The sequence below is a fragment of the Bombina bombina genome, chromosome 12 (genome assembly GCF_027579735.1).
Source record: "Bombina bombina isolate aBomBom1 chromosome 12, aBomBom1.pri, whole genome shotgun sequence".
Taxonomy (NCBI): Eukaryota; Metazoa; Chordata; class Amphibia; order Anura; family Bombinatoridae; genus Bombina; species Bombina bombina.
Genome location: NC_069510.1, coordinates 106,320,196 through 106,347,037, shown reverse-complemented (window position 1 = coordinate 106,347,037; position 26,842 = coordinate 106,320,196).

Sequence of the window (26,842 nt, the reverse complement as noted above, 5' to 3'; positions counted from 1 at the left end):
CAAGAAGCTGGAAGTTTATTGATCATCCAGGTTTTCTATGGTAACTGCAGTTTTTATTGCCACTGTGTCAAGTGCGGCATCTTTTGAATGAGATGCCTTGTCAAAATAGACTGGGAACCAAGATATCTGGCTTCGTTGTGCTAGCCCGCGGGGGGTTGTAGCTAAAATCTTGGTCAGTTGATCTTTCCTCTAAATCCAAGCTTCTGGCATTTCCTTACAAGGGCGAGACCTTGTTTGGATTTGATGTGGCAGAAATTACTTCTGATTTTATGGGTGGAAAAGGGTCTTTTCTACCATAGGACAAGAAAAATGGACCTTAAGGACGCCAGTGTAATTTTCGTTTCTTTTGGTAACGGCAAAGGACAGTCTTCCTCTCTCTCTCTTGCAAGTGGGAACAGCCCAAGCAGTCTTGGGGGCAAGGGGAAGCATTCAAAGAAACCTGCAGCTGAATCTTGATCAGCATGATGATCCAGGATCGGATCAAGTGGGGGGCAGATTTGCTCTGTTTTAGAAAGCTTGAATGCGAGTTGTCTCAGATCCTTTGGCTGTGGACACAGTAATCAGGGTTTTAAATAGAATTCATAACTTCCTCCCAGGGGCAGATTCCACCTTTCCTGTTTGTCTGCAGACCAGATAAAGCGAGAGGCATTCTTGTAAGGTGTACAGGATTTTTCCTTGGGAGTGGTTGTTCCAGTTCTTGTAAGGGAATAGGGTCTAGATTCTATTCCTATCTGTTGTAGTTCCCAAATAAAAAGGGACTTTTTTGTCCTTGTTAGACCTAAATTGTTTTATCAAGTTTCTCAGAGTAGCATCCTTCAAAATGGAGACTATTTGTTCCATGCTTCCCTTGGTGCATGAGGGTCAGCAAAAGAGTTCCCTTGTTCCAGCTACGAGGATAGTTTTCCTGGGGACCAAAATAGTATCCTTTTCTAGGCTTTTTACAGTCTACTGTTAGGCATCAGTGACTTATGGTATGGGGGTAATTGGGCTCATGGTCGCTTCCATGGACATCATTCCCTTTGCTTGCTTACATTTGAGAGCTCTGCAGTTTTGCATGCTCAGTCAGTCTATTGAACGGTGATCATTCAGATCTGTCTCAGAGGATAGATTTAGATCAGTTGACTAGGGACTCTCTCACATGGTGGTTTTCTCTGGGGCATCTGTCTCAGGGCATATGCTTCTTTCTGGCTTATAGTTACCATGGACGTCAACCTGTTAGGCCGGGGAGCAGTCTGGGACAATGCTCAGATGGATTGGCCTCAGTTGTCCTTAGCCCGGTTTATCAGGTTCCAGTTGTACAAAATCTCCTCAGTATCTTACATCATCATCAGGAAGGAACTCTAAGTTCCTTAGCCGGGAAGGAGGTGGCTCGGATTGTTCGGTGGACGGAAGACCACAATTGCTGTTTATATGCCATCCACATTCCAGGAGTGGACTCTGGGAAGCGGACTTCCTGAGCAGATAGACATTTCATCCCGGGGAGTGGGTTCTCCATTCAGAGGTGTCTCCTGGTTAACCCTCAAATGGGGAGTGCCGGAGTTGGATATGATAGCGTCTCGACTGCTCTAGAGGTTCATTGGGATTTCAGTCGAGCATGGTTTCCTCCATTTGCTCTCCGTGCAGGAGTGATTGCTTGTATCAAACAGGTGAGAGCATCGGTAATTCTAATAGCCTCTGCGTGGTTTCACAGGATCTGTTTGGCAGACCTAGTGAAGGTGTCATCTCTTCCACCTTGGAGGTGGTCTCTGAGGAAGGACCTTTTAGTCAGGGTCTATTCCTTCATCCAAATCTCGTTTCTCTGAAGCTGACTGCTTCGAGATTGTACACTTAGTTTTTGTCTAAGCGTGTTTTTTTCTGAAGTGGTCATTGAGACCATGATTCAGGTTTGGATTTACCATAAGATATGGAATAAATGTTTTTATTTGTGTGAATCCAAGAGCTACTTTTGGAGTAGGGTCAGGATTCCTAGGATTTTATCTTTTCTCCAGGAAGATCTGGAGAAGGGTTTATCAGTTGGTACTCTGAAGAGTCAGATTTCCGCACTTTCCTTTTTGTGGCACTAGCGTCTGGCGATTGTGCCAGATGTGCAATCCTTTTGTCAGGACCTGGTTAGAATCAGGCCTGTGTTTGAGTCTGTTGCTCCTCCTTGGAGCCTTAACCTTGTTCTTAAAGTTTTGCAGCTGGCTCCGTTTGAGTCCTTTGCTTTCCATTGATATTAAGTTGCTATCTTGAAAGGTTGTTCTATTGCTATTTCTTCTGCTCGGAGAGTCTCGGAACTCTCAGCTTTGTAGTGTGATTCGCCTTCGCTTTCCTATCATTCCAATAAGGCGGTTCTTCGTACTACGTTAGGTTTCCTTCCTACATGTTGTTTTGGATAGTAATTTTAATCAGGGAATTGTTTTTCCTTCTCTATGTCCTAATCTTGTTTTCATAAGGCACGTTTGTGGCACAACTTGGATGTTGTTTGTGCTCTTAAATTCTATCCACAGGCGACTAATGATTTTTGCCAGTCTTCTGGCCTGTTGGTTTGTTTCTCTGTATAACATAAAGGTCAGAATGTTTCTGTTACTTCTCTATCTCTCTGGTTAAGAAGTATATTTCGGGGGGGGGGGGGGGTGGTTTGTTTAAAAACTTTTAATGAAATGAAAATAGAAATCTGACACAAACGATTAGTAAAGGTAGTAATGTAGGAGGCTCACAGACCCCTACATTCAAACATATAAACTGTACAAATAATAAGTAAGCATCACATGTAGGTCATACATAAATATAACGACATCTGATATTTTTAGCTAGTGGGGGAAGGTGAGGAAGGTAGGGTAGAAAAGAATGTGGTAAAGTGGGAAAGTAGGGAGGAGAAGAGGGTCAGGGTAGGTAGGGTCAGTATCATCCAGTAGTCAGGTTCAAGAGTTTACCTTGGCATTGGGTGCCAGGTAGTGTTGTAACATGCTCCCCAGTCAGCTCAAATAAGTCTGACCTATCTAGCGTGTAAAATATTCCTTTCTCCATGTCAGGGTGCCAGGAATCAGACTGAGACGAGAAGTGCAAAAATAATCACACCTTTATTAATAGCAAAAAATAATAAAAAGTCCACAAGTCAAATAACAAGCCAGGAGTCAAAACCAGAGCTGGTAGTCAGACGAGCCGAGTCAGGAGCCAAAGCGAATAGTCAGACGAGTCGGAATCCGGAATAAGGAAAACAGCAGAGTCAGGAACAAGCCAGGGATCAGGAACCAGGAAGGACGTCAGGCAGCCAGGTAATACACAGGAACTCTCACAAACAGGTCTGAGACAACGCAAAGCATACTGAACAGAAGCCCTTTAAATAATAAGTGTTGACATCACAATTCTGAGACTGCATCCTTTCTCACATGGACGATGCACACCAGTCTGGCCATAAAAGGAAGTGCAGGAAATGAGCAGCATCCCCCACAATGCACCATAGTCAGGAAGAGAGGTGAGTAAAATGGCTGTCAGCAGCACATGGCAAACACAACAGGGAAAAAACCCTGACAGTACCCTCCCCTCAATGACCCCTCCCCCCGCGGGAGGACAAAAGGCTTATTGGGGAAACAGGCATGGAAGGCACGGAGGAGGGCGGGAGCATGAACATCAGAGGAGGGAACCCAAGAACGCACCTCCAGACCGTAGCCCCTCCAGTGAACCAAATACTGTACACGGCCCCTGGATATACGAGAGTCAATAATGCTGCTGACCTCATACTCCTCATGGTTGTGAACAAAGATAGGACGGGGACGAGGCAACACAGTGGTAAACCGATTACAAACCAATGGTTTCAAGAGGGAGACATGAAAAACATTGGAGATGCGCATAGCAGGAGGAAGGTCAAGAGTGTAGGCTACAGGATTAACCCGTCGGAATATTCGAAAAGGACCAACATAACGGGGAGCCAATTTATTGGAAGGCACACAAAGGTTCATGTTGCAGGAGGACTGCCAAACTCTCTCACCAACCTGGTAGGAAGGTGCGGGCCGATGCCTACGATCAGCCTGGAACTTTTGGCGCTGCATAGAAAGATGAAGGCAATCCTGAATCTGCACCCACGTGGAACAGAGTTGCCGGAGATGCTCCTCCAAAGCCGGAATACCCTGAGACATGAATGAATCGGGCAACAAGGATGGTTGAAACCCATAATTCGCCATGAACGGGGATAACTTGGAGGAAGCATTAATAGCACTATTACGAGCAAACTCTGCCCAAGGTAACAGTTCAGACCAATTATTGTGGTGATCTGAGACATAGCAATGGAGGAACTGTTCCAGAGCTTGATTAGACCGTTCCGCAGCACCATTGGATTGAGGGTGATATGCCGAGGAGAAGGAAAGCTGGATCCCCATTTGAGCACAAAAGTAACGCCAAAATCTGGAGACAAACCCATGTAAATGGAAGACCTCCCGGGCAAAAATTTAAGTAAGCTCCTGAGCGGTAGGCAGCTTCATCAAGGGAATGCAATGTGGCATTTTAGAAAAACGGTCAACCACCATAAGGATAACAGTATTGCCATTGGAAACAGGGAGCTCGACAATGAAGTCCATGGAAAGATGTGTCCAAGGACACTCACCATTAGCAATAGGTTGAAGAAGACCCACAGGAAGACATTGAGGAGTCTTTTATTCTGTGCACAAACTGAGCAGGAGGCAACATACGCAGCAACATCAGAACGAAGACCTGGCCACCAGAATTGTTGAGTGACAGACCAAATAATTTGGTTCTTGCCTGGGTGACCTGCGACTTTAGGATAGTGGTAAGTGTGCAGAAGTTTAGTTTGAAGATTCTCAGAAACAAAACACTTACCACTAGGTTTCTCAGGAGGTGCATTGGCCAGGATCTCCTCCCCCAAGGGAGAAGTCAAATTAGTACGTATGGTAGCCAAAGTATGGTCAGGAGGTATAACAGGAGTAGGTACAGACGCCTCCTTAGACAGAGGTGAAATTTGTCGAGAGAGGGCATCAGCCCTAACATTCTTACTACCAAGGCAGGTAGGAGACCACATAATTAAACTGAGACAAAAATAGCGCCCACCTGGCATGTCGGGCGACAAACGTTTTGCTTCAGATAGATAAGTTAAATTCTTGTGGTCAGTAAGAATGAGCACTGGCACGCTAGTACCCTCGAGAAAGATGCCTCCATTCCTTGAGTGACAAAATTATGGCCAGTAATTCCCTGTCGCCAATTTCATAATTGCACTCCGCTGGAGACAATTTCTTAGAGAAGAAACCACACAGATGCAAGGAACCGTCAGGCATAGGACGTTGAGACAAGAGGGCACCTACTCCAGTCTCAGACGTATCGACCTCAAGAACGAAAGGCAGGACAGGGTTAGGATGAGCCAGAACTGGAGAGGCAGCAAAGGCAGTCTTAAGACTATCAAAGGCCTTAATGGCAGTAGGTGACCAATGGAGTGGATCATTCTCTTTACGGGTCATGTCTGTGATAGGTTTGACCAAGGAAGAACAGTTTTTAATAAACTTTCTATAGAAATTGGCGAACCCCAAAAAACGTTGAATAGACCGAAGACCAAGGGCGAGGCCACTGCAGAACTGCAGATAACTTGTCAGGATCCATGGAGAGCCCTGCAACGGAGATAACATAACCTAGGAAGGTTACTTGAGTCTGATGGAACTCGCATTTCTCGAGTTTACAAAACAGGCCGTCCTCACGTAGTCTCTGAAGAACCCGTGTAACATCCGGACGATGAGCCTCAAGTGTGGGTGAGTGTATGAGGATGTCGTCCAAGTACACCACAACACACTGTTGCAGCATATCTTGTAGGACATCATTAATAAATTCCTGAAAAACAGCAGGAGCTGTTACAAGATACTCATAATGCCCGCTCTTGGTGTTAAATGCTGTTTTCCATTCGTGGCCCTCCTTAATCCTAACGAGATTGTACGCTCTTCTCAAATCAAGTTTAGTAAAGACCGTAGCTCCCTTGAGGCGGTCAAAGAGTTCCGTAATGAGCGGAATAGGGTAAGCATTCTTAATGGTACGACGATTAAGACCCCTATAATCGATACATGGTCTTAACTCGCCACCCTTTTTCTTCACAAAGAAGAAGCCAGCCCCTGCAGTAGAGCAGGATTTGCGGATGATCCCCCGCAACAGAGCATCGGCAACATACTCCTCCATAGCACAATTCTCTGAAACAGACAAAGGGTACACCCGGGCCCGAGGAGGAATGGCTCCGGGTTGCAGGTCTATGGCATAATCCTAAAACCGGTGAGGAGGCAACGTACCGGCATGCACCTTGTCAAATATGTCTAGGAACTCTAGGTACTACTCTGGCAATTGAGATACCGAAGAAGTGCACAAGACTTTAACTGGTTTCCGAAGACAAGTGGAAATACATTGCAGGGACCACGACAAAATTTCAGACCTGCGCCAGTCGAGATTGGGATTGTGCTTTTGGAGCCAGGGATAACCCAGAACAACCGGAAAATGTGGAGAGTTTATCACCTGGAACTGGAGGGTTTCAAAATGGAGAGCCCCAACAGCCATGGACAACGGAGCAGTTTTGTGAGTAATGAGTGCGGGCTGAAGGGGCCTGCCATCAATGGCCTCAATAGCAAGCGGTACGGACCGAGGCAAAACAGGAATGGAGTGCTTTGATACAAAAGCACTGTCAATGAAATAGCCTGCAGCACCGGAGTCAACAAGAGCTTGAGTGACTATGGAGGAGTCCACCCAGGAAAGGACAACCATGACCAAAGGTTTCTCCTTAAGCGGTTCCGGGGATGAGGATAAACCACCGAAGGTCTGCCCCCGACAGGACCTTAGGTGTGAGCGTTTCCCGGCCATGTAGGGCAAGACTTCAAATGGTGGCCCTGTAACCCACAATAGAGGCAGAACCCCTCCCTCCTCCTAAAGGCCCTCTCCGCCGCGGAGAGACGCGTGAATCCCAACTGCATCGGCTCAGCAGTACCTGGTGACTCAGGACCAGGAGGCATGGGAGGAGAGGGAGGCATGGGTGGGAACGAATACGTAGGAGACAACGGAACAGGAGGCTTCCACAAGCGCTCCTTGAAAGAGGGCCTTTCTCTGAGTCTGATGTCAACTTCGTCTTTAATCGCATCAGAGAGCCCATGAAAGAAGGTGGCAACAAGGGCTTCATTGTTCCAACCTACCTCTGCGGCATGCGTACGGATCTCAATAGCATACTGAGCAACAGATCATGTACCTTGCTGAATGGACATGAGTCGTTAAGCAGCAGAGGAGGAGCGAGCCGGAACATCAAATACCCTTCAAAAGGAGTCCACAAATTCAGGGTAATTTGAAATCACAGGTTTATTAGTCTCCCACAAGGGATTAGCCCAGGCAAGAGCTGTGTCAGAGAGTAATGAGATAAGAAATCCCACCTTAGCTCTGTCAGAGGGAAATGCCTGAGGTAACATCTCAAAGTAAATGCCCACCTGGTTCAAAAACCCTCTGCACTGAATAGGATCGCCTCCATATCGCTGAGGTAGAGGTGCAGAACCGGACATGCTCCTGGTAGGCATAGGTGCAGCAGCGGAAACAGGAGCAGCCATAACTTGGGGGACACTTTGGTCCAAATGTGCAGTGCGAGTCAGCAGGGTTTGCAGGGCTAGTGCAAATTGATCCAAGTGGTGATCCTGTACATCCATCCTGGAAATGATGGCAGGTAAAGGTGGATAATTAGCAGCATCAGGATTCTTGATCTTTGCGTAATGTCAGGGTGCCAGGAATCAGACTGAGACGAGAAGTGCAAAAATAATCACACCTTTATTAATAGCAAAAAATAATTAAAAGTCCACAAGTCAAATAACAAGCCAGGAGTCAAAACCAGAGCTGGTAGTCAGACGAGCCGGAATCAGGAACAAGGAAAACAGCAGAGTCAGGAACAAGCCAGGGATCAGGAACCAGGAAGGACGTCAGGCAGCCAGGTAATACACAGGAACTCTCACAAACAGGTCTGAGACAACGCAAAGGCAAAGCATACTGAACAGAGGCCCTTTAAATAATAATTGATGACTGCATCCTGTCTCACATGGATGATGCACACCAGTCTGGCCATAAAAGGAAGTGCAGGAAATGAGCAGCATCCCCCACAATGCACCATAGTCAGGAAGAGAGGTGAGTAAAATGGCTGCCAGCAGCACATGGCAAACACAACAGGGAAAAAACCCTGACACTCCATTGTGTAGATATATGCCATTGAATTTAATATCATAGGCCAACTTGGAGGGGACATGTTTTTCCATGCCTTGGCAATTGCCGCTTTGAGGTATATACATAAATATGCCTGGTGTTTGGGGAGGGTATGTGTTCCAATGTGATGGAGGGCATTAGAGGGGGGCTTGGGGAGGGCTATACCAGACCTGATAACACGCGGAAACAAGTGTTCCATAGAGGTGTGTGTTTGAGGCATTCCCACCAGATATGCAAAGTGTCTCCTATCTGTCTGCAATCATGCCAGCACATAGGGAGGTAGACCCATACATTTTAGCAAGTCTTGTGGGAATATAGTACCAGTGTGTCAGTAGCTTGTAATAGGTCTCAAATAATGTGACACAGTGTAGGGCCTTTTTAGTAAGAGTTAGAGAGGATTGCCATATTTGAGGGGAGATGGTAGTGTTGAGGTATAACTCCCATTTGAGTAGGTGAGGTAGTTTGTTTTCACCATCTGTATTGCCTATAAGGTTTACGCAATCTGTTGCCATACAGTTTCCCACAGTGTGCGAGGGCGAGAGAGGTCAGGTTTGAAGCCCCAACTTGTCAAACAACTTTTCAGTCTAATGTGTTCAAATTTCATGTATCGGAGAGCCATCTTTTATTTCTTCCAGTGTGTAAAAACGCGGTTGCGTAGAGGAGGACCAGAGGTCTGAGACCCCCTTTACTCCTAGTTGTGTCCATTTTTAGGGATGAGAGTCAGAAAGGCCCAAAAGTAGACAAGCGAGGGAGGTAACCGGAGAGGGGTGTAGGGCTATGTAAGGATAATGTCTAATTTTGTACCACATCCCAAGGCACTTGCAGATTATGGGATTAGTAATGTGTAAGGTTCGACGGGAGTGGGGGGGGGATCCAAATTAAACCTGGTAGATATATGTGGTGTGGTAAGGAGACCTGTTCTATAACTTTCCATTTGCTGGGAGATTTTGTTGCCGCCCACTGTGAGATGTGTGTTAACATTGCCCCTTCGTAGTAACGGAAAATAGAGGGGGAGGCTATCCCTCCTCGATGAAGAGGACTCTGTAAAATTTTGTGGGACACTCTAGGGGGTTTGTGTTGCCAGATGTATTTAGTAAACTCACTTTGAAATTGGTGGAGTAAGTATCTAGGGATTCTAACTGAGAGAGCAATGTGGGGGTTTCCATCAATTCCCACCCCGGCAATCGGGCCTGTATAGTGTCAGGATTCACCGGGGCTTCGAGTTATGTGCGTGACGTCACGCTCAATGATGTAATGACGTCACCACACAACTTCATTTAAAAATTACAATGGACAAGATAGGGAAAGGGGGCATGCTGCTTAGAAGCCTGTATCTCGGGCATCTAAGCAGCTACAGACCCCCAAGACCCACCATTGGAAAGGTAATCGCCTAACCTTTCCAACAGTATAGGTCTTGGGGTAAACAGAAAAAGAGTAAAGAAAATTATTTTTAAAATAGTAAAAAACAAAAAATAAATAAATCCAGCTTAGCACTCAAAGGGTTTAGGGACCTTGCCAGTAAGCTACGCTTATGTGGGGATTTTAGCCCTCTAACGTTGTGCGTCAGAAGCTTCAGGGAAGGCATGTAAACCAGTAGTGAAGAGTGGGGATCAGAAAAACGGGGATTGTGTGGGAGGTAAGGTGGGTTAGGAAAAGGAGGAAGGTGTATAGGGGAGAGGAATTGGCGGAAATAGTCTGCAGCAGTGGAACTCTAGTGTGGGCTTCTGTTGGGGGGGGGGAGAAAACAACAGTAAGAAGCAGAGGTCAACCATGTTAACCCTGCTCCGCAGACATAGCTTTTCTTAACGTGTAATAGAAAAAGTATAATAAGAGGAATAAAAATAAACAGTGCAGTCAACAAACATGAATAAGATAAGACTTGTAAAGTGCATTTGAACCTGTAAACTTACGCTAACTTTTAGGAATTCTCCATAATAAGTAAGTCTAGTAGTCCGAAGTGCGACATCTCTATATAGGAGAGAGACAGGAATGATGGAGTTCAAGTTAGACCCTGAGGCGGGTTGTTTTTTGGCCTTTTTGCCCTTTGTTCCTTGGTAGTCCATACAGGAGCCGAGGCTCTCAGTTTTGGGTTCATAGCTGGTTGTGGAGGAGACAGATCTGAGTGAAGACCCCAGGCTGTGAGGAGAGCAAGTCCCTGATGAAGAGTGGATATTGCATGAATTTGGTTGTCTTTTGTGACCACCAAATTTATTGGGTGGCCCTAGCTGTATTTAATGTTAGCTTTTCGGAGAGCTGAGGTGACTGGTTGGTAGGTTTTGCGGTACTGCAAGGTGTGTATAGAGCGATCAGGTAGGAGTAGAATGTCACTGAATTTCTCTGACAGGGACGGTTTCCTGAATGCCGCCTGCATCAAACTGTCTTTGTAGATGCAACTATGAATGCAGACTATCACATCTCTTGGTTTATCCATCGGTACCGATCTAGACCTCAAGGCTCTGTGAGCTCTCTCCATAGTATTGACAAGGCCCTCCGGGGTGCCTATGAGTCCTACAAAGAGTTCTCTTAGAAAGGCTTGCAGGTCGGCTGTCCCCACACTCTCGGGGATCCCTCTGAAATGGATGTTGTTCTGTGGGGATCTATCTTCGATGTCAGCCATTTTAAACTCCAGTTGCATTAACTGTTCTGCTAGATTTACCGTTCAGGATAGTAAACTGGTCTGGTCTACCGCCATATCGTCTTGTTTACGCTAACGGGCGTCAACCCTCTTGCCTATCTCAGAAATGTCCTTTTTCAATTCTGCAGAATACCGTTGGATCTCTTGTGTGATAGAGCGTGTCTGGTTAGCTAACATCTTCTGTAAGGTAGATTTTGTGATAAAATGATGGGAAGGAGCCGCTGAGCGTATACTGGACTGAGATTCGATTCAGGGTCACTGAGCATTTGGATCTATGGTAGTTTCCTTTCCAGATTGAGTGAAATGATCCTAAACTGTCTTTTTAACGACAGTGGGGGTCTTTACTTGTCTCCTAGAGGTATGAGGCATCTTTAGGAATTATAAGGCCAGGTTCCTGGTAGGGTAGAAGTTATGTAAGAGCACTGTAAAATTACCCTTTAAAAAGCAAGTTAACTAAGTCAGATTGCCTTACTTTACATATTGTTACTGTGGAGCAGGGATAGGTGACGCCCCATCGGGACCCCTAGGTCATGATAGGTTAGTGGTTAGGGGAGAAGCGTTCTAGATTCAGAGGTAGGAGAGTTCGTCACTTAAAACTTCCTAGGGCCAGGGGGGGGGGTAGAAAGTTTCAGGCTTACATTTTGTTTAGTTTACTAGGCTGCTAGTGCTTCTCTTAAATTCTAGGCTAGGGACTTAAGTAAAAGGGGCTAAAAAGAGTAACTCAGAACCCGAAGAGACGCCACCCAGACCTCTATAGAACTAATGTATAAGGGTACGATATAAGGAGTTACCTTGAACAAAGTAAGTAGAACACTCAAAAGGGCATTTAAGCAAGTAATTTAAATAGAACCCTAAAAAGGTATGGCTCCCGCCTCGGGGTAATAGGGGTACGACCCAAAGGAAGGGGAAAAGGAGAGGGTATGTGACCCACCCAGACGAGCTGAGCGGGGAGATGGGAGACAAGGTGTGAATAAGTATATAAAGTTATCTCACAATACTAGCACAATGCAAACAAATTATATCAGAGACAGTGTGACTGCAATGTGTAAGGAATAGGTAGCCTATAACAGCATACTAAGGAAGATCAAAATTATAACACTCCACTGTGAGTTCAATCCCCAAAGACAGTTAAGCTGACGAAGCAGCTAATAGACCAGTCCAAACAAATCAAAGTGTGGCAAAGATAGGAGAGAGAGAGAGCCCCGGGCTGCTAGCACTCAAGGTATAATGTGTTGATGTGGGGCATCTGCAATTAAAACAAGATCCTCCTGCTGTGAGGGTTCATCTTAGGGCCAGAGTTATTAATGCCTGAGCCTGTGGATGGTGAATTGTCCTTCAAATTATTCAGTGACCGCTAAGGCCAGCAATCTCCTGGGAGAGCAGGGAAGGGGCCCAGACCCCACTGTATGTTGTGTGGCTATGTACCTAATTGAGGCAGAACGTTGTTATAGGCCAATTGTCAGCCTGAGGCCCCAGTGTGTGTCCCAGTAGGTACCCCTGTAGCTGGTGGAGCGGAGCTCCGACCCTCTGGAGCAGCGGCACTAGATAAGAGCGGGTGTCGGGAGGCAACAGTAGCAGGTCTGTTACTCCACAGGGTGTCACACCTTCGTCTCAATGCAGATTGCCGGTTCCAAGTCACAGATGAGGCCCCGTCTCAGTGATACAGGGAATTTCCAAAGTGATAGAGTGTGGTCTGGTAAGCTGGCCTCCGGAGAGAGAAAGCCTTCGTAGTCACAATCACTATCCCCTCTAAGCCTGTCACCACACAGAACCGCTGCAGAAGTAAGGTCCAGCTCCAGAGCGGTATAACTCTCAATCTGGTTCAGTCACTTTCTGGGTACTCATATTGTGTGAAGGCAACCAAATAAGTTGTCTTGAGTGTGATAATATGCACTTTAAAACAGGTATTTTGATGCTTGTGAAGCAGAGCTCTTCTAAAGCACGTCTGCTCAGTATGGTGGCTAACTCTGCCCCCCCAAGTATATTTCGTTTTGTTTTTGAGACTGCTGGTCAGCCGTCTCCAGAGAGACTTACGGCTCATTCCATGACTGCTGTCTTTCCTTCTATGGCTTTTTAAACAAAATGAAGTTTCTGTGGAACAGATTTGCAAGCGGCAACATGGTCCTCTTTCCATACTTTATTCATTGATTCTTTGGCCTTGGCTGAGGCTTCTTTTGGGAGAAAGGTTCTTTAAAAAGGTGGTGCCTTCTGTTTAGGTTACCTGTCTTGTCCCTCCCTAATCATCTGTGTCCTCTAGCTTGGATATTGGTTCCCAACAGTAATTGATGATTCCTTGGACTCACTGTATCTTAGGAAATAAAACAAAATTTATGCTTACCTGATAAATGTATTTCTTTCGGGATACGGTGAGTCCACGGCCCGCCCTTTATTTTAATACAATTTTTTTTAACTTTAACCTCAGGCATTCCTTTTCTCCATTTTCCTTTGGTCGAATGACTGTGGATTGTGGGAAGGGGAGTGATACTTAACAGCTTTGCTGTGGTGCTCTTTGTCTCCTCCTGCTGGCCAGGAGTGATATTCCCAACAGTAATTGATGATTCCGTGGACTCACTGTATCCGGAAGGAAAATACATTTATCAGGTAAGCATACATTTTGTTTTTATAGCTTTTAATCTATGAGTTAAGTGTTTTCGGGCATTTTTTATGAGGGGCATAAACATAACTGTCCTTATGTATAATGCTTACCATGTTTGAGGTGCCAATTGTTTTTCTTGCAATTTTTGTCCCTCATGTTTAGAGACGTTTTTACAAATAAAGATAAGTTTTATTTTTTATAACATAGTTGATTCCCTAAGTGTGAAGTGACTTTTTCTTTTCTGCAGAAAAGAAACCTTTGTTTGGCGATCTGATTATTTACTTAGTTTAAGCGGTCTTTTGGATATTTAAAGATGGCATTTTTTTCATGATTTTGAAACAGGGGTCTGTTCCTATGCATTAATGCTTATTGTGTACTGGGGCCCAAATTGTTTTTAATAGAAAATTCTGTTCCTCTTGTTTAGATTAAGTTTTTTGTCATAAAGATAAACTTTTTGTTCTGAGCCTCATGTTTCTTAGGATGATGTTGTTTAGGCATTGCCACAGCTTTCTCCTCAAACGTCCCAAGCCTTTATGGCTATACATATAGTGCCCTGCATTTCCTCTTAGTCTCCTGGAGAAGTTTATTTGTCTGCAGAAATTGCTGCACAGGTATCTTCTGCGGTATCTGCGGCATTATTTGTTTTTCCTATGCTTAAGGGAAGACGCAAAAGGAAATTTTGAGGTTCAGATAATAAGGTTTCTGCTCCTCCTTCTGCTACACGGGTTGCTCTTCCTCATAAGTTTGATGAGGAGGATACGTCGGTAGCTTCTGAGGGTGAGATTTCAGATTCGGACAGTATAATTCATTTATCTGATACTGAAAAAGTACACTTCAGATTTAAGCTTGAACACCTTTGTGTACTGTTAAGGAGGTATTGGCTACTTTGGACAACTCTGATACTCCTGTCGTTGTCAACCTTAAGAAATCTGGTAAACTTAATTAAAACTATGATGTTCCTTCCACTGTGGAAGTGTTTCCTGTACCAGTCCGTGCAAGGGAGATTATTTCACAGGAATGGAGAAAACAGGGATACCTTTTTCCCCATCTCTTGTCTTTAAAAAGATGTTTCCTGTGGCAGACTCCATTAGAGATTCATGGCGCACGGTGCCTGCAGTAGAAGGTGCCATTTCTACTCTGGCTAAGGGAACTTTGATCCTCATAGAGGATAGCTACTCTTTTTAGTATCTCAGAGTCAAGAGGCTGAGATCTTCAATGGCAACCTGCAGTTTGTATTGTGTTTTAAGTGCGGCATCTTATTGGTTCAACGCCTTGTCTGTATCAGTTTTGGTGGAAACTCCTTTGGTGATTAAGGCTCTCAAACTAGCCAATTCATTTATTTCTAATGCTACCATGCTAGTTATTAGAATGGGAGCTAAGATATCTGGCTTCTCTGTTCTAGCCCCAGGGCATTGTGGCTTAAATCTAAGTCCAAGATTCTAGCGCTTACTTACAAGGGTAAGACTTGTTTGGACCTGGTGGCATAAATCCTGATTCTTCTGGTGGAAAGGTCTTTTCTTCCACAAGTCAAGAAGAATAGAGATAAAGGACGTCAAATTAATTTTCTTTCCTTTCAGTAACTTCAAAGGAAAGTCTTCCTCTCCCTCTATCAAGCAGGCTCAGTCCAAGTCTTCTTGGAAATCCAATCAGTCTTGAAGTTAGGGGAAGTAATCAAAGAAACCTGCAGGAGAGTAAGTCAGAATGTTGGGTTTACCCCGATCTGGGGTTGGATGTGGATATGAGTTGTCCCAGATCCTCGGGCTATGAACATAGTATCTTTAGGTTTCATATGGAATTCAAACTGTCTCTCCCCCTGTATCATGTGACATTCATAAGCCAATCACAAAATGCATATATGTATATACTGTGCATTTTGCACATGTTCAGTAGGAGCTGGAGCCTCAAAGTGTGCATATAGAAAGAATAATTTTGATAATAGAAGCATGTTGGAATTTTTTTAAATTGCATGCTTTATCTAAATCATGAAATGTACGTAATTGTATATTTCTGTATACTTTCAAGGGTTAAGTAGTTTTACATTTTACCTTGTTATCTATATTCTGATATAACTGTTTCCCCACTGTGGTTAACTTAGTTTGTGTGCCTTATATACTGTGTCTGTGTTTCGTTTATCTCCTCAGATATATCTCTTAGTATTATTTGTTAAAGGGACATGATTCCCAAATGTTGAAGCACTTAAAAGGGATTCAGCGTAGCTGTAAAAATATCACCTTATCTTCTCTATGTAAAAAAGGAATTTCCCCTCATAATTTCCTAAGTAATCACACCCCAGTGTAAAGAGACTTTAAGCAGCCAATCAGGAGGATAGTCCCAGGACTTGCAAGGTAGTGTGCATCTGGAATGTGCAGGCAGTCATGTTATTTCTTTCATAAGATGATTAGAGACCATAGGAGTCCATAACATGTGGGGTATATTTTCTGCAACTAGGAAGAGGTCAGGAACCCTTAAAAGAGCTTTAATCCCTCCCAACTTCTTTCCCCATCCAGTTTGTTCTTGGTCTCAGAGGAGAGAGGTTGGGAGGTGCTCTGCAAGCAAGATTTTGTTATTTTCTATGTAGTCATTTATTGGGAGCTTAGACCCAGTACCCCTATTCCATCTTCACTCAGGGAAGATTCAAGTATAATTTTCTTCATAAATGGAAAGAGTCCACAGCTGCATTCATTACTTTTGGGATATAAGAACCTGGCCACCAGGAGGAGGCAAAGACACCCCAGCCAAAGGCTTAAATACTCCTCCCACTTCCCTTATCCCCCAGTCATTCTTTGCCTTTCGTCCCAGGAGGTTGGTAGAGAAGTGTCAGAATTTATTTTGTCTCTTATGGAGGGTAGTGCTCTTCGACATGGGACAGGAGTTTTAAGTAATCCTATCAGTCTCTCAGTGAGGGCTTGGATGAAAGTTAGAGTCCAGAGATGCAGGGAGTGTCTTTCTGCGAAACCATCCCGACTCATGTTAACAGCTCCTCAAGCAATCAGCGTTGTCGAACTTCGCTCCGCTGCCTGCTTTGTTCTCTCAAGTCCTTTGCGGAGGTGATGCTACTATCCGTCACACTTGAAGGGCCGTGTTCCTGTTCCACCGCGTAGATTCCGGTAAGATCATTTCATTTTACTTTCGTCATGATTGTATTGTATTACAAATGTTTTCTCGAAAGGCTACCACCTTGCGGGACTAACTTAATAAGGGTCTTAGTGAGGTGCCTTTTGTATCTTGGAATCAAGGGTAATATCTCCTGAGGAGGGTTATTGAACAGGGGGGTTTAATCATGTTTGTTATGTGATTCAACCTATGTATGCGTAGTGTTACTTAGGCTCATGGCTTGTGGAACATAACAACCTTTGGAAGTGACACAGCCTTTACGGTCGGGCGCACTTTTTCTGGACTGTACGGTTCACCTTGTGACCGGGCATGGTCACGTTTTTGACTCTCCATTTCCGCATTCCTAGTCCTGTGGCGACGGGGAAATTCAATTCTGCTGGTATTGGGCTCTTAGTAGGTGGTGAGTGCCCCAGCCATTGTGGGTTTTTGGTGCCGTTTAAGTTTTGGGTCCAAATCTCGTATCAATATCCTAGCTATGGAGGAGTCTGATTCAATGGAGACGGACGTCTCTGTTTTATTTTCTACTCCGTGCGCAGAATGCGTAATGCCCTGGATTATATTAGCCTATCAGTTATGTTCTGAATGCCATATTAGAGTGCTCAATTACTCGGGATCGGGGAATCAAGGAGCTGCTGAGCCATCCTCTGGGGCCTCTGTCCTCCGAGTGGCGAGTTCCCTTCCACCATCACTTACTACGCATGCAGGTAACCCAAGATTTGCTTCCCCTCCTCCGGAAGGTAGCTTCTTCCCGCCAGGGGTTTCGGCACGATGTTGCAAGTCCATAATTTTGGCACTAGCGCATATGCAACTTCCAGAAGTTGGTTTTGGATACTGTTCGTGTTCCGTTATCCAGGGATCTTCAGGCATAAGTTGGCCTGTTCAGCTCTCTGGGGGAACGACTGTCCCTGAGGATTCGGGGGGTCAGCCTTCAAAGCCGGAGTCATCCTTCGCTCCGGCGGGGGTATGCTGCGCTTTTCGGTATAGACTGACTAGCCTTCGTGTTCTTTTGAGGCACACTTTGGCCTTGTCGGAAGATCCATCATTATTGGATCTGAGACTTCTTCGAATAGCTTGCCGAAATAGGCATAAGGGGATGAAGTAATCTTCTTATAGTCTTGTTATCGAGTACTTTTTCCAGTTTGAGCTTGGTAAAACAGGGGCCCTGTTGGGCGTTCCTGTGGGTACGTCTGTTCTACTTAGGCAATAAACCTGCGGGTTGCCTTATCCTTTATTTTATTTGAATAACGCTCACATTTTATATTTCCTTCGGGAAGTTTGTCTGGAATCGATACTCACGATGTTTGATCTCACTGTTACTTCTAAGGAAGTTTGTTAGGGACGTGTTTAGTCCTATGTGTGTCTTCTGTTTTCCCTCTCTTGGGGTGATTCTATACGGCCTTGACAGGAACAGTCCTTCTGTCCTGAGGCCTAGTTTAGACACGTGGTGCCTGTTCTGCCTGGCTGGTCTGGTTGGGCACTGAGTGCCTCACATATTATTGTGTTATTCTTGTTCTCTTTTACAAGTTTAAGTTTATTCTGAGTGGACCTGAGGGTTTGTGAGGCTTGGGGGATTGGTTCAGTCCTCATTGACCTCTCCAGCTGGCCGATGCCGTCGAGGTAGCTCAGTTGGTAAAATGCCCTGACTACTAGGCCTGTTCAAAGATCCTAGGGTCACAGATTCTGTCCCGGCAGGGCCGACTCTGCCCTTCATCCTACTGACGATATATTGAGTACCATTCAGATTGGGTAATAATCACAACTATTACTATTAAGCTGCCGATTTGGTTCAACCGAGAGCATGCGCTGGAAAAATGACCCACTGGAAGGACGCTATAAAAATAATAGTTTGACTCTCTCATGATTCCATCTTTATGTCGGGATGTTGAGTATCCCCCCCCCCCCCCCGCGTGGGTTGGAGGTTGGGAGGATTTCAGACCTCCTTGCCGCCCGTTCAGGTGGTCTGGCCCTTGTGGCTCTTGGATTTGACATTTGATTTTTCCTTTTGAGGTTCTCCTCTTCGGATTAGACTTTGGGACTTGTATGTTGCCCCTTAGCGGTCTTGGCCGCCTTATGGGAGATCCTTGTGGCTTTTTCCTTCTTCAGGAATTGAGTCGTTCCCTATCAGGGATAGTAGGCTGTGCGGTCTCCTTCTCCAAGCTTTGCTTACGTTTTTTTATACCGGGGTTGAGGATGCTCTGCAATCTTTTTGCTTGGGTATGGTCCTCTGATAATCCGGAGGGGATTATGGAGACTAGCCTTTGTTTTGCTCACTCTTGGGGGTGACCTTGTCCTCAATGTTTTTTCTGGGCTTTGTTTTATCTCCTTGGTGGGCTCTAGGCCATTCGTGCGACTCTGTCGTACTTTAGTTCCCTTTGGAGTGTCTTCTTCCCCTTTGGGTTGGGATTTCAGAGTGGGACTTGTTATCGTTTTCCGTGTTGGTCCGGTTATGTTCCTTGGAAAGGTTTCTTGGAACGATCTGGGACTCAGGCCTATAGTTTTTACTCAGGCTTATAGTTTTGCTGTGGATCTTCCGGATGTCCGGCAGACTTACGATCCTGTGGCTGGTTCGGTGCGATCCACTTTTTCCAGGGTACACAGGCTATGACCTTCGATCTAGAAGGCTTGGCTAGGATTTCTGTGCCCTTTGTCTGAGGTGTGCTCTACTACCTTTTTTGGGAGTTCCTTGATGTTCATCTATGAGGTCTAGATAATTTAATTTGGAATTGTTTCCTCAGCCTATGGCTTCATGGCTTATGAGCTTCTGTGCTGTTCCTTCTGTACTCTCCCCTTCGTGGGGGTCGTTTGTCCTCCTTATGGGGGTGGGGTTTCCTCTCTCTGGAGGTTGGTTGTCCTTTTCTGTGTGCAGGTTGTTGGAACAGGAGTTTTTTTTATCCTCTAGAGGAGAGCCTCTGTTCTCTGGGATTCTGTTTCCTTTGGGGTGATGATGTCTCCATGTTTGAGACTGTCATGGAGTGTCGTGCTGGGACTTATGAGGCTTTATTGCATTTTCTCTGTTCCTCTCCTATGGATTCTCTTGGATTTCCTATTGTTCGAGTTCTTGGGTTGGCACCTGAGTTCCATTGGGTGGCTGAGTCCCATCTTTTTCCATCCCCTTTTGGGGTCTGGTGTTTGGGGGTTTTCTGTTCCCCTATCCTTCAGACCTGACAGCCAGCGGTAGAGGCCTGTGAGTTACTTTGCTGCATAGCAAGCGGGAGGTTGCAGTTTGAACTCAGTCGCAACCGTTTGCACTTTATCGGTGTGTTGGCAGATTTTTACCAAGACTCTATGTTCACCTTTGGGCCCTTGTGGTACGGTGAGCCTTTTTGAGGTTCCTGTGCTTATCCATGTTCAGGATATGGAGTAGGGCTGGCTGATTTTTGGTTACTACTGAGCTGGGTCCACTGCTTAGTGGATGTTCTTCAGTCGGTGGTAGGGTTTGTGACCTATCCTCTGCTGTTCTTACTTGCATGCAAGTAGTTTACTACTGGAGTCATCCTGGTATGACTGTAGTGTCTGGTGTTGACCCAGGGGCTTGCCTTCTGGGTTTGCTGCACGTATATCGGTTCTGAAGACTTCAATATTTTGAGTTCCTTGAGGACTCTGTCTTCAGTCTTCTTTAGGGTGCGGTTACACTATCTTGTTGAGTTCTTCTCTGTGTCGGATTCCTGGTTTTAACCTTGTGGTTTGTGTACATCTGGGGTCTGGGCGTTGCCTCCCCTTGATCTCGCATCTGGCTTCGGTCTATGTGAGTTTGGCTTGGTTCTTGGTGTTTTCCTTTTTTGGAAATTGTTATACCCTTTTTTTGGTTTTCAGGAATCCTTGCTTATTCCCCCATCTCTTTCCCTTTGGAGAGTTTGTGTTTGCTGATCCCCTTCTATGGTAAAAGGGGTGTGTTGTTGAGGACCGCTTTCTGAGCGACGGTGTCTCCTGGAGGCGTGCTGGCTCAGCTGTGTTCTTTCTGCGGTCTCTAGCAAGGTTTGTGGACTAGCTGTGGGTCAGTGTCCTTGGGGGTCTTTTTTCTTTTCCAAATTCTCTCGGCTTTGGACGAAGCAGGGTTTTTGTTGAGTAGAGGTTTTTCAGGCCTGGTGCCCTCAGAATGGGCTGCTGTTTGTACCCTCCCGTTTGTGCATTCAGTGTCCTCTATAGCTTGGGTATTGTTTTCCCAAAAGTAATGAATGCAGCTGTGGACTCTTTCCATTTATGTAGAAAAGCATAAATTATGCTTACCTGCTAATTTTCTTTTCTTCTGATGGAAAGAGTCCACAGCTCCCCGCCCATTTTTTTCTGGGGGGCGTCTGTTATTTCTTCTGGCACCCTTTCACCCTGGTATTTCTTCTACTGTTCCTTGTTCCTCAGCAGAATGAATGGGGGATGAGGGAAGGGGGGGGTATTTAAGCCTTTGGCTGGGCTGTCTTTGCCTCCTCCTGGTGGCCAGGTCCTTATTTCCCAAAAGTAATGAATGCAGCTGTGGACTCTTTCCATCTGAAGAAAAGAAAATTATCAGGTAAGCATAATTTATGTTTTCGCCATGATTCTAAGTGAAGCAGGGGTAATGGAATACCTCAGTTATGGCATGTCAGTACCCTCACGGGTAATTCTCCTAAACTCGCAGTTCCCTGGCAATGATGGAGGTGTCTTGAATTCTCTCATGAGCAGAAACTAATTATTATCTAGTCTCTGCAATTCATATTCCAGGAGTGAACTACAGGGAGGCAGACTTTCTCAGTCATCAGTCTCTACATCCAGAGAAGTGGTCTCTTCACTAGGATGTGTTCAATCAGATTGTGGATCTTTAGGGTTTTCCAGAAATGGATCTGATGTGCTCTCGTTTGAACAACAAACTTTCCAGGTACTTTGCGATGTCCAGGGATCCTCAGGCAAAGTTAGTGGATAATCTAGTAGTTCCCTGGTCTCTTCAGTCTGCTTATCTGTTTCCACTTCTGGTTCTTCTTCCCAGAAAAATTTACAAGATATAGAAATGTCATCTGTAATCCTGATTGCCCAAGCTTGGCCTTGCAATATTTGGTATGCAGATCAGGTTCAGATGTCCAGCTGCCCTCCTTGGCCTCTTCCTCTATGGTCAAACCTTCTGTCCCAAGGTCCACTTTTCCATCCGAATTTCAAGTCTCTGAACTTGATGGCATGGAAAATTGAAAGCTTAGACATAGGGTTTTCTCTAATTCTGTGATTGAAACCTTGATTAATGCTTGTCAGCCTGTAACTAGGAATATCTATCACAAGGTCTGGAAGGCCGTTATTCCATAGTGTATGTATCATGGTTTTTCCAGGCATTCTTTCAGAATCCCTAGGATTCTGCAGTTTTTGCAGGGTGGTCTAAATAAGGGCCTATCTGCCAGTTCTCTGAAGGGGCAGATTTCTGCTCTTTCAGTTTTGTTCCACAGAAATATTGCTAATCTTCCTGATGTTCATAGTTTTGTTCAGGCTCTGATTCGTATTAAACCTGCAATCAAGCCTATTTCTCCTTCATGGAATCTTAACCTGATGTTAAGGGTTTTGCAGGCTCCTCATTTTGAACCTATGTGTAAATTGGACATTAATCTACTTTCTTGGAAAGTGTTATTTCTTTTGGCTATTTTTTCTGCTAGAAGAGTTTCTGAGTTATCTGATCTTTCTTGTTATTACTCATTGACTCCACAGCTTGGGTTTTAGTTCCCGAGAGTAATGGATCTTGATCTCTCAACACCTGTATGAAAGAAAACATAAATCCTGCTTATGAGACCCCACCCTTTTTTTTTTTTTTTTTTTTTTTTTCTTCAGCACATCTTTTTTCCTTCTCATTTTATGGCTCTTATACCTTTTTCATATCTCACTTTGCTTGGCTATACGTTAAACTGAGGTGTATGTGAGGTGGAGGGGTTTCATAGAGTTCTTGGGGTTTGGTAATCTTTGCTTCTTCCTAGTGGTAGAGAAGATTAATTCCCAAGAGTAGTGGATTGTGGACTCTCACCATCATGAAAGAAATTAATTTATCAGTAAATCATAAATTATTTTATTAATTTTTTAATTTTTTTTTAATTCTAGGAATTTAAGTTTTGAGATTGCAATTGGCTCTAATTTACTATCTTCTGTTTAAACGTTCTCTATATTTACTGTAAATATAGAATTAAATCTAAATGTAATGCTTAAAGTGAAGGTCCATTTTGATGAATTAGTGCCCGGTATTTAATAAACCTATTAAAAACAAGGGCACTTTAATTCATCAACATTGACATTTCACTGTTTTCTTCAAAAACTTACCTTTTAATCCTGAATGCCGCTCCAGAGATTCCCCCAGCCGTCGGAAGCCTCTGCAGACGTCAGAAATGACGAATCAGGCTTCCTCCAATCACAGCTTTCCCCCCCCGGGGGAATCTTGGCCTGATGCAACGCTGTGATTCTAGGAAGCCGGATTCGTCATTTTGGACCCGCGAAGACGGCTTGCGCCGACCGGGGGAATCGCTGGAGCGGCTGCCAGGATTAAATTAAAGTGCCCTTGTTTTTAATAGGTTTATTAAAAACCGGGCACTAATTCATTAAAATGGACCTTCACTTTAAGCACTTCCTGCAGCTGTTCTCTATATTCTTTACAATCGTTAATATATTTGCACACAAATACAATACAGAAAGCCCAAATGTTGGTCCTTTTGTTCATCTCTCTCTTATTTATTTTAATTCATAAGGATTTGGATCCTCTTCCAATCAATTGAGACGGGAACAATTAGAACCTAGTCAACCATTCTGATTAGTTTATGCATTCTTATTTTGTAAATGCATCCAGGCCATTGTATAAATGATTATCTGTGTTGCAGTTATGTATAGCTGACAGCAGGTGGCAGCATTTTTGTTATTTTAATGAAGGCACGTTTTCTAGCTGTGAATTGTGTCTGCCCATGAGAAGTATAAAGTATGTTTACTTCATAATTTACTGCATAACAGGACATCTGTAAGTCACTTGGCTTAAAGGGACTTAACATCAAACATTTTATTCCCCATGGTTTAATTATGCATGGTGGATAACTTTTCAATTTATTTCATTATTTATTTTGCTACCTTTCCTTATATTTTAAAAGTGTATTTTTTCCACTGTCTCCGGAGACACTGAAGTGCATTTCGGGGAAATTCAGAATATGCTACACAGTTATTGTTTAAAATTGCAGGAGTTCATTAATTTGTGTCCCTAATTGGTCACTGCATAAGATAAACCTACTCAAGAGGCTTTAAGAGGGTATATCCATGGATTGCAAAAGAATTACAAATCTTGCTATTAATATACATTTAAACTGTTGATTATGTATTCTGGCAGTGATTCATTTCTAATGCGTATGTAAAAAGTGACTAATGCCCTCTTTTGTTAGAGGTATTCTAAATTCTCTAAGACTTGGAGTATCCTCTCTATTCTTTACAGTTCTTATGATTTTTATATGCAGTGTTTTACTAAACCTCAGTCTGGAATCTAGATAACGGGCTGCACAAAATAACACAGGTATTTAAAGATACATATATTTCTGTAGTATGCTTGTGTTGTACAACATGAATGATCCTCTAAAGAGATTGTAATTGGTATTTTACTTGGGTTGTGCATGGAATTTACCTACCAATCAGTGCTTATTTGCATGCATCTAGCATGCACGCTGTCAGGGTTTTTTCCCTGTTGTTTGCCATGTACTGCTGGCAGCCATTTTACTCACCTCTCTTCCTGACTATGGTGCATTGTGGGGGATGCTGCTCATTTCCTACACTTCCTTTTATGGCCAGACTGGTGTGCATCATCCATGTGAGACAGGATGCAGTCTCAGAATTGTGATGTCATCACTTATTATTTAATGGGCCTCTGTTCAGTATGCTTTCCCTTTGTGTTGTCTCAGACCTGTTTGTGAGAGTTCCTGTGTATTACCTGGTTGCCTGACATCCTTCCTGGTTCCTGATCCCTGGCATGTTCCTGACTCTGCTGTTTTCCTTGTTCCTGATTCCGGCTCGTCTGACTATTCGCTTTGGCTCCTGACTCGGCTCGTCTGACTACCAGCTCTGGTTTTGACACCTGGCTTGTTATTTTACTTCTGGACTTTTTATTATTTTTTGCTATTAATAAAGATGCGATTATTTTTGCACTTCTCGTCTCAGTCTGATTCCTGGCACCCTGACATTAAGCAAAGGCCATGAATCCTGATGGTGCTAATAATCCACCTTTACCTGCCATCATTTCCAGGATGGATGAACAGGATCACCGCTTGGATCAATTTGCACTAGCCCTGCAAACCCTGCTGACTCGCACTGCACATTTGGACCAAAGTGTCCCGCAAGTTATGGCTGCTCCTGTTTCCGCTGCTGCACCTATGCCTACCAGGAGCATGTCCGGTTCTGCATCTCTACCTCAGCGATATGGAGGCGATCCTATTCAGTGCAGAGGGTTTTTGAACCAGGTGGGCATTTACTTTGAGATGTTACCTCAGGCGTTTCCCTCTGACAGAGCTAAGGTGGGATTTCTCATCTCGTTACTCTCTGACACAGCTCTTGCCTGGGCTAATCCCTTGTGGGAGACTAATAAACCTGTGATTTCAAATTACCCTGAATTTGTGGCCTCCTTTCGAAGGGTATTTGATGTTCCGGCTCGCTCCTCCTCTGCTGCTAAACGACTCATGTCCATTCAGCAAGGTACAAGACCTGTTGCTCAGTATGCTATTGATTGCCGTACGCTTGCCGCAGAGGTAGGTTGGAACAATGAAGCCCTTGTTGCCGCCTTCTTTCATGGGCTCTCTGATGCAATTAAAGACGAAGTTGCTGCCAGAGATTTACCAGAGGATCTCGAGGCATTGGTGTCTTTTTTGATCCTAATTGACATCAGACTCAGAGAGAGGCCCTCTTTCAAGGAGCGCTTGCGGAAGCCTCCTGTTCCGTTGTCTCCTATGTGTTCGTTCCCACCCATGCCTCCCTCTCCTCCCACGCCTCCTGGTCCCGAGTCACCAGGTACTGCTGAGCCAATGCAGTTTGGATTCACGTGTCTCTCCGCGGTGGAGAGGGCCTTTAGAAGGAGGGAGGGGCTCTGCCTCTATTGTGGGTTAAAGGGCCACCTTTTGAAGTCTTGTCCTACACGGCCGGGAAACGCTCACACCTAAGGTCCTGTCGGGGGCAGACCATGGGTGGTTTATCCTCGTCCCCGGAACCGCTTAAGGAGAAACCTTTTGTCACGGTTGTCCTTTCCTAGGTGGACTCCTCCATAGTCACTCAGGCTCTTGTTGACTCCGGTGCTGTGGGCTATTTCATTGACAGTGCTTTTGTATCAAAGCACTCCATTCCTGTTTTGCCTCGGTCCGTTCCGCTTGCTATTGAGGCCATTGATGGCAGGCCCCTTCAGCCCGCACTCGTTACTCACGAAACTGCTCCGTGTTCTATGGCTGTTGGGGCTCTCCATTTTGAAACCCTCCAGTTCCAGTTGATAAACTCTCCACATTTTCCGGTTGTTCTGGGTTATCCCTGGCTTCAAAAGCACAATCCCAGTCTCGACTGGCGCAGGTCCGAAATTTTGTCGTGGTCCCCGCAATGTATTTCCACTTGTCTTCGGAAACCAGTTAAAGTCTTGTGCACTTCTTCGGTATCTCAATTGACACAGGAGTACCGAGAGTTCCTAGACATGTTTGACAAGGTGCATACCGGTACATTGCCTCCTCACTGGTCGATTGTGCCATAGACCTGCAACCCGGAGCCATTCCTCCTCGGGGCCGGGTGTACCCTCTGTCTGTTGCAGAGAATTGTGCTATGGAGGAGTATGTTGCCGATGCTCTGTCGCGGGGAATCATCCGCAAATCCTGCTCTCCTGCAGGGGCTGGCTTCTTCTTTGTGAAGAAAAAGGGTGGCGAGTTAAGACCATGTATCGATTATAGGGGTCTTAATCGTCTTACCATTAAGAATTCTTACCCTATTCCGCTCATTACGGAACTCTTTGACCGCCTCAAGGGAGCTACGGTCTTTACTAAACTTGATTTGAGAGGAGCGTACAATCTCGTTAGGATTAAGGAGGGTCACGAATGGAAAACAGAATTTAACACCAGGAGCGGGCATTATGAGTATCTTGTAATGCCCTTTGGCCTATGTAATGCTCCTGCTGTTTTTCAGGAATTTATTAATGATGTCCTACGAGATATGTTGCAACAGTGTGTTGTGGTGTACTTAGACGACATCCTCATACACTCACCCACACTTGAGGCTCATCGTTCTGATGTTACACAGGTTCTTCAGAGACTACGTGAGAACGGCCTGTTTTTTAAACTCGAGAAATGTGAGTTCCATCAGACTCAAGTAACCTTCCTAGGTTA